The sequence below is a fragment of the Phalacrocorax carbo genome, chromosome 1 (genome assembly GCF_963921805.1).
Source record: "Phalacrocorax carbo chromosome 1, bPhaCar2.1, whole genome shotgun sequence".
Lineage (NCBI taxonomy): Eukaryota > Metazoa > Chordata > Aves > Suliformes > Phalacrocoracidae > Phalacrocorax > Phalacrocorax carbo.
The window spans coordinates 154,298,533-154,306,566 of record NC_087513.1 but is presented as its reverse complement, the minus strand read 5'-3'; the positions used below and the strand labels follow the sequence as shown (position 1 = coordinate 154,306,566).

The 8,034-nt window shown below is 47.0% G+C and overlaps 1 protein-coding gene across 3 annotated transcripts in view; it reads left to right on the top strand.

The window, feature by feature from the left end:
* The first annotated feature begins 2,621 nt into the window (after positions 1-2,621).
* Positions 2,622-8,034, top strand: part of MYO16 (myosin XVI) — a 418,633-nt gene continuing 413,220 nt past the window's right edge. For 2 of the 3 annotated variants that reach the window (XM_064440435.1, XM_064440450.1), the window contains exon 1: positions 2,623-3,036. The gene's annotated coding sequence lies outside the window, so the exon portion shown is untranslated. Of the gene's footprint in view, positions 3,037-8,034 lie in introns of all 3 variants that reach the window. The other variant, XM_064440458.1, reaches the window with a different exon arrangement.

Here is an 8,034-nt window from a genome sequence, read left to right as displayed (position 1 = left end):
ATGAAGTAACAGAATCTCTCTTTCTGTAACAGTTCATTTGTGCCATGCAAAGTAGGACAGTATACTAGGAAGAGCAGATTTAAGTCATACTCTCTTCTGAGCTCATCCTGTGAAGGAATTTCACAAGACAACTAGTTAAGCCAAATCAGTGGCTGCCAGCTGCAGTCTTGGGCCAGTCCCCGTCTCCTCTTGCTGGCACTACAGCTGCTCTCTGCTTCTTTCTCATCTACCCAGCACTGACTTCCTAGGCGCCTACTCAAGCAACTAAACTAGCTATGAAAAAATCTTTAGTTTTCTTTAAATTTTGTTCCAACAGAGGAAGCATTAGGAGCAGGACTGCCACCTTTAGGACAGCAGATATCTCCAAACCCAACTTAGTTGCACTGAAAAAGCACACGCTTAGGGAAAGCAGCAACTCAATTTACTGTTGGTCTCTCCTTCTGTGGCACCTAAACCTTTCTGTGCTTTGTTTCAGAGTGACCTGGGCACCAGCAAGCATGAAGATACAGGGGCTTTTTTCATACCAGAGCTCCTGTTTCTCTTCTTCCAGGAAAAAAAAAAACCCTGAATTCATTGTTCGTTTCACAATATGGAGTTCTGACTCTTTTTTAACTTTTTCAACTTTCTCACTTTTGAGAAAGTCTTCCAGCTTGCAGAGGTTTTCCTCTGCTTTGTCTCGCATGAGTCACCTCAATGACTTGCAACACAATTAGCCTTGTAAATAAACCTTTAGAGGTCAATGTTTTCAAGAAGGGGGCTTACCTCAGTAGTACTGTCAACGATTTCTATTTGATTTGAAATGGTTGCTTTTAAGTAATAGTCCAATGTGTCAGATAGGACACTATTAACAGACTTCATGGTTTTGAAAACAAAATTAATGAAGAGACGTGAATCTGGTGAGCCTTAACTGAGGTACTTCACACAGCTATTACTTCATTTCCATTTTACATTCCTAGTCCCTTAAGCAGGGAGGGTGACTTTAGAGTAAAAGTCTACATTACATATGCAGTCAAAGGAAAGAAATAGGCACCACAAAAGGCTTCTAGGAGATCTTTTCCACCCAAGACATCAGTCTTTCTGGACTGAGTAGAGTTCAATAGGAAATGACAGATCTTGTGCATGACAGTTGCTTACTGAGCACAAGGAGGAACTTACCTGGCTTTTGCATAACCACTGATTATTTAGAGTCCTTGGCCAACAAGCAAAGGGCCGTTCTATTCTATGCCTTTCTCAGCCCCAGAGAGTTTCAATCCTCTATGAAAGTGCTTCAGCAAGGCACTAAGGCATGCTGGGGCTTAGGGGAAAAGGAAATAGGGTACTCCACTGCTGTTAGGCCCACGGGCAGCCAGAATTCAAAGTCAAGGAGCCAGGAGACATCATCCAAGCATTTGACCTGCAGGAGACTGAATGAGGGTCTAAGTTCTGCTCCCTATAATGCTGGTCGCCAGGATAAAAACTATCCTGGGAGCACATTTCCTAGCTGAGCATGCCAACGACAAAGCTAGAGGAGAGGTTCTCCTTTCCTTCAGCCCTCGCGGCTCCTTCACTCCTGCTGTGTACTGGTGCTCTGCTCCCACTCACCCTCCCTCCCTCTCCACACCTGTATTTAATATATTTAATCTGGCTACAGGGACACTAAATATTCAGGCACCAGGTCTGGGGCCCCTAAAATGCCATGTGAAGCCAGTCATGGTCAAATCCATAACTGGCAGCTTGGCCTTCTCTGGAAAGCTTGAGTGAATTTCAGAAGCGGGCCACTTCCATGTGGGTCACAGTTGAGGTTTAAATGAGTGACAGCCTCTTACACCTCTTCCAACCAACCTTGAGTCGGTGCATAAGCAGGGCCATTCAAGACCAAGTGAGGGGTAATCTAATATGTAGGTGTTTCTACTCTTCGGTTAACCCCAGAAAATAAATGCACTGGTGTGCATCAATGGATGGCTAAAAGTTAAGCAGGATTCTCACCTGTGGACAAAGTATCTTAACAGCCAGTCTCACTGCTCGATAGGGTGGCAAAAGACTTCTCTGTCATCAGGACTTGTGGCTTTGTTGCCTTTATGTTTTTTTTGCAGGATTTCTGCCTACAGTGCCAGCAAACACAGCACTACAGCAGCAGGGCGTGAGCAAGCTGCTTATAGTACTGGGACAGAAATAGATGCGTCCAAGCTGCCACTGTTTCGTAACTACGAACCTCGTAAGAAGTGTTGGTTTTGCTTCCATCTCACAGGGGGATAATTATGACATTCCCAGCGTTTCCCTTTCGTCGGGCATTATGTGCCAGCGGGGAATCAAGCGGGTCTTTGTTGTGCTGAAACGCATTAAGGCTACTCCAACCTACACAGCTCCCCCGGCCCCTTCCTTCGGGCAGTTCACCGAAGGAGAGGGGCGGACAATGAACTTCGAAAAAGACAAAAGCAGCAGCACCACCACCACCACCAGATGCCCTCCGCGGCGCGCCCCGCGGGGCCGGGGGAGCCCCACGCACGGCGGGTGGGTGCTGGAGAGAGGGAGGCAGGGGGATAGGAGGGGGGCTCGGCGGTGTGCCCGGAGGGGCGCGGGGTGGGCTTAGGGCCGGAGCCGCCTCCCCGGGAGCGCCCCGCCGCCCTCGGGGCGCCCCGGCAGGTAGCGGGGCGGGGCGGCGGAGGGGGAGCCGCCCCCCGGCCGCCCCGGCACCCCCGGCAGCTGGACATCCACCGCACCGCATCGCATCGCACCGCACCGCATCGCATCGCGGGGAGGCGTCTGCGAGAGGCAGGCGGGGAGGAGTGCCGGGGGAGGCAGGCGGAGGCGGCGCGCCTCGGCTCGGCGGGGCTCGGCTCGGCGGGGCTCGGCTCGGCGGGGCTCGGCTCGGCGGGGCTCGGCGCACCGTGCCGCAAAGAAAGACACCCCCACACCCCCCCCACACCACCCCCCGAGGGAAAGTGGAAGCGTGCCCGCGGCTCCGGGCCACGCCGCCGGGCACCGGCCGAGAGGCGGCTCCCCCCACCCCCCGACCCCCCGGGCCGCCGGGGGCTGCCGAGGCCGTCCCCCCATGAGGTGAGTGCCGCCCTCCGGGAGCGCCGGGCCGCGCCGGGGGCTGTTCCCCGCGGGGTGCCGGCGTCGGGCTGGTGGCTAGCGGAGGGGTTGGGTGGTCTGTGTGTGGGGGGTGCTGCTCCCCACCCCTCCCCTTCCCCCGTCGTTTTGTCCGTGTGTCGCCCCGCAGCCTGGCGCCAGCCCTGGCGTGGGCTGCCCGGGGGGAGGAGGTGGGAGCTGCCCGTCCTGCGGGTGGGGAAGGAAGGAGGGAGGGAGGGAGATCCAGCGGGGCACCGAGGTGCTCGGTTCAGTTCAGCCTTATTGTGTGCGGAGGTGAGAAAACTAACGGAGGCTCTGCCAGATTTGCGCTTTTCCTTAAATCCGCCCCTTTATGGGCACGCTGTCGCGGTTCCCGAGCCCCCCGGTCGGGCGGGGAGGCCGGTGCAAGCCTGCCACCCCGCCGGTGGAAATCAGTGCTGACAGGCAACTGGATGGGAATTTTCTGATAAACGTTTTCTTTGATTGGTAGTGTCAGTCGGTTAAATCCCAGTGTTTTGTGGAAGCGTGCCTGCCAAATGGGTGAAAGAAGGGTTTCAGAGCAATGCTGTGTGCCAGGCTCGTTTCTACCAGCTCTCCTCAGGTGGCTCTTGAGCCCGTGTCCCCGGTGGCGGCTGTGCCGGGCTGGGGGGCTCCCTGGGCCCGGGCTTTCAAACTGGGAGCTTGTGGCTATGTGTGAGACTGGTACCAAAAGCCCTGGCTTGGAAGGGCTGGGGCTGCTGGCCTTGGGAGCCTGCTGGCCGCAGAGGCTGCTCTGGAGAAAAATGACTTCTCCTTCCCCCTGGGAAGATGCCGAGTAGCGTGCCAAAACCACCCCGTTTGCTTCAGGAAGAGGAGGGCGATGTAATTTAGGTGTTTGCACAGTGAGCTTGTCAACTTTCTGTGGGAAACTTTTAAACTTGAAATTGTTGCTCGTGCTGGAAAAGTGAGAACGTCAGCCCCGCAACCAGAAGCGTTCAGCCCTGGAGCAGCGCAGGGGTCTGAGTGTGGTCGGAGACCAGGCTCTCCTGCCGTGGGTTGTTTTTGGGCAGAATCTCAGACAGATCATGGTTTCTTCTCTCCTGTTCCCACATCTTTATAAGGGAATATTCTTCTGTTGAGCCATGTATTCTGCTGTACAACCCTGGCTAGGCTTGCTATTACCAGCAGTTTATAAGAAAAATGAGTGGGCAGTGCTGAAGTAGTAGCTTTGTAGGTGGTGTTTTACTTAGGGAATGATTTTACGGGTGTGAAAAGAATCCCTTTTGCTGAGTAGAACTTCATTGCCATCGTTGAGATGTGACCTGAGGGTTAAAAACAGAAGTGTGTTATATATGTATATATGTGTGTGTACAGTAGGTTCAGAGTGATGGGACAAGTTCTCTTGACTGGACTATTGTCACGGAGCAGCAGGGATGCCATTAAAAGTACCAGTAAAGACTGGGATTAGGGTGATTGGTTGAGCAGTGCTCTGAACCGTTGTAGTGATTTTGTGTTGTAGCAGCATTCAGAAACCCTGGCTGTAAATCACATTATACAAAGAGAAAGCCGGTCTGTGGCCTCAAGGGATGACACAGGTACGGCAAGGAATTTGTGAGAGGAAGGAACAGAGGGGAAGATATTTGTCTAACATTACATAGGTTAGGCCAGAACTGAAAGTTGCCAGACTGAAACTGGCTTTATTCTGCCTCTGCTATAATACTTTTTCACTGTGAACTGAATCTTTCCTGATTATTGCTAGTACTTTCAAAATTACTCCGTAATGTTTATGTATAGTATGGAGAACATATATTTAATGTGGAAAATGGGTAAAACGTTGAAAATCTTTGAACTGGAAGATCAAAATACTTCCAACTGGAAGTATACAAAATTATTTTAATAAATCTGCCTAGGGTATAATATATTCTTTAACTGTACAGTAAGAATTAAATGGAGCTTGAATAGCTTGGAATATGTAGTGCTGGCTGAGGCAACTGACCATCATGAAACAGTGGTTTATTGCGCTGCTTTGAAGTAGCTCTTGCATTTTATGCTACCATGGTGTTACTTTAAGTAGTACCATTATTTCAAACCAGCATCATGAGAAAAAAAGCGTTTGGCATGTGCTCCGTGAAACAACATTCTAGTGCTAAATTCAGATCCGTGCTTGAAGGTATCTATAAAATACCATGCTAATGTAGAGTGTCATACCAAGAAAAATAAACATCTAGGTTAAAGCTGTCTTAAAATATTTTTGTCATGACAGTCAGAACAGCGGTTTCAACCACATTTTTCCTCTTTTGGAGGGGAATGGTTTCTTAGCTTAGACATGGAAACTCTGACAGAGTGATCATAAGGTGAATGGTTGTAATAAATGGGACATTTTAATGAGGTGAAATACAGATTTGAACATGAGCCTCCTCTGTCTCACCTGATTGTCCTAACCACAAAGTTATTTGAGAGTGATTTCTGTGTGTTTGTTTCACAAAAAGGGGTGCTTAAAGACGCAGTTTGAATATACGTGTGTACACACAGTGGTCTTTTTGTTCAGATGTGAGATTCAACAGAAAATATTCTTCCAATCTGAATAATGCTTTTATCCAGATTTGCATGAACATGATTTTTTTTTTTTTTTGTCCAGTTCTATAAAAAGTGTCAAACTAGCAAATTTCTCACCTGCTTTAAAATAACACAATAAAACATCAAAAAAAACCAAACCAAACCAAACCAAAAAACAGGCAGTGTGGTCCGAAGCCACTTTGGCTAGTCAGTCAGTACTATCTCAAGTTAAGCTTATATGTTGCCTTGGTACTGTCTTTCTGATCGCAGCCTAGCAAACCTCACTTGCACATTGTTTGTGGTTTTTCCACTTCTTCTTCTTCTGCTACTAACTGTTGTTAAGATAATTGTAGGTAATGAACATAGGAAAATGTTGTAATCCTGCACAAAATTAGCAATAATTGGGGATGCAGCTGATGATGTCTGGGCATATCATGTTGTCACATGTTGTCACCAACAACAGCTGCTGGAGATACTTGCCATTTTGTGGGCCAGACCTGCTGGTTTAAGACTCTGCCAAGTTCATGTGAGATACAGTTCGCTGCATCTTTCTGAAAAAGATGACAAATATTTTTTTGGCTCAATAAGATGAACGAACATTCCTGGCAAGCAGCTAACTCTAACCTTTGCACTTAGATTTGTTAATTTTCCCTAAGGTGTGTGTTTTGTGTGGTGCCAAGCCTAGCTGTTAATTCATTTAGCTTCTTAGATACATGTCACAGCAGTCAAATAAACATCAATACGTGTATACGCACACACGCGCATATATATATATATTGCTATTCACACAGCCTTTTTGTGGAGTAATTGTTAATAGATCACGTTGTGATTTATGTCTGTAAATGTGCATATTCCTGGCGTGTCTTATTACACATGCAGAACGGGAAGGTTTGATTACGGATTTTGATTTTTGTTCCTTCTTTCTAAATGTTTCAGTTTAAAATATCACTCTCCCTAATTCCTGGAACTGTTAATGCAAACATTATGTCTGTCTGGTCAGGGAGAGCTTTTTCTCTTCCCTAAAATACTTGGGATCATGAAAGTAAGCTGTGCAACCTGAAGTGTAGGAGCAGGCTTCAAATCTTGATTGTGGCAATGCTAGGACTTGGCTACAAGGTAATGTAGCTGAGATCTGTGGCCATCATATTTTTCCCTAAAATTCCATCCTGGATTTGCAATACCATTCAGAGAAAGGCTTTTGTTTCAGCGGAACTCGCTTTTTCTGACAAAACCCCCAACCTGTTTTTAGTCAGAATATCTCTGGCTATCTCCAGTATGAATGAATATTTGAATGCAGACATACAGGGTGTATCCACTGGGAAAGAATTGAGGTTACTGTAAGCTGCAGTAGGAGAAAAATAATATAAAAAAATAATTTGCTGTGTTGTGCTGCAGGAAGAGTATGACTGAGGGTTTTTTTCTATTGGATGTAGCAAGTATGTGTGTTTTTGCTGTGCTAGTTGCCATGGTATTAAACAAAAAGGGGCATTAAAAGGTAGAATAAAAGTAAATTAAATAGTCCCAACAATGAGGCCTCGCAGGTAAGTGGCTTCAGGGTGGTTGAAATAACTGTGATTTTTGGATCATTACATAGAGAAGTAGCTGGTTATTTCCAGACGTGCTAAAAATGGCTTGTTCCTCTCTGGAATTAATGTGTGTCTAGGGTAAAGTGTCAAATCTTAACTTCAGTGACCTCAAAAATATGGAAGAGCACATGCATCCCCAGCAGTACGAGGCTGACACCTGTGTTGGAGCAGAGGTACGGGCACTACAGTAACCAAGCTTTTTTTTCTGGCGATTTTAGGCATAAGCGGCTCCGATCTGAGCTGGTGGGAGAAGGAATACGTTCTGGAGAGAGAATACAAATTCTTCCAAAATACATGATTTCTTTTAGCAGCTGAAAGGTATTCAAAGTTACTCTGCAAATCATTTAAAGCTTTTTTTTTTTCCCCCCTCCCTCCATAAAAATGGCTAAGACGGCACAGCTGGGTTGATCATGTGAATACGTCCAGCAATGAGGGGCTGCTGTTCAAAGCCTTGTCTAAAAGTAACTGGGCAATGTGATTTCAGGCCACAGTGAGATTCCGGAAGCTAGCTCTGTCCCAGAGGCGTGCATTCCTTGTAGGCATCTGAGGCATGTTGCAGCCACGGCACAAGCACGTAACAGAACTTCATCAGAGAGTAAAATCCAGGTGACTGAGAGATACTGTTTGTGGTTCAGAGACAGTTAGTTTTTATGATGGTTGATGTCAAAATGGGAGTGAAGTGTTCCATGCAAATAGAAATTCTTTTGTCACATGAAGCAATATTGACTGGACTTGAAATACACTGGTGAAAGCTTTTTTTTAAATTATTTTTTTTCCTTTTGATACCTAAAGATATGTACATCTACTCCTCTGACATCACAGATGATTTTTGTTTTGAGATTAGAATATGGTACTAAATGCT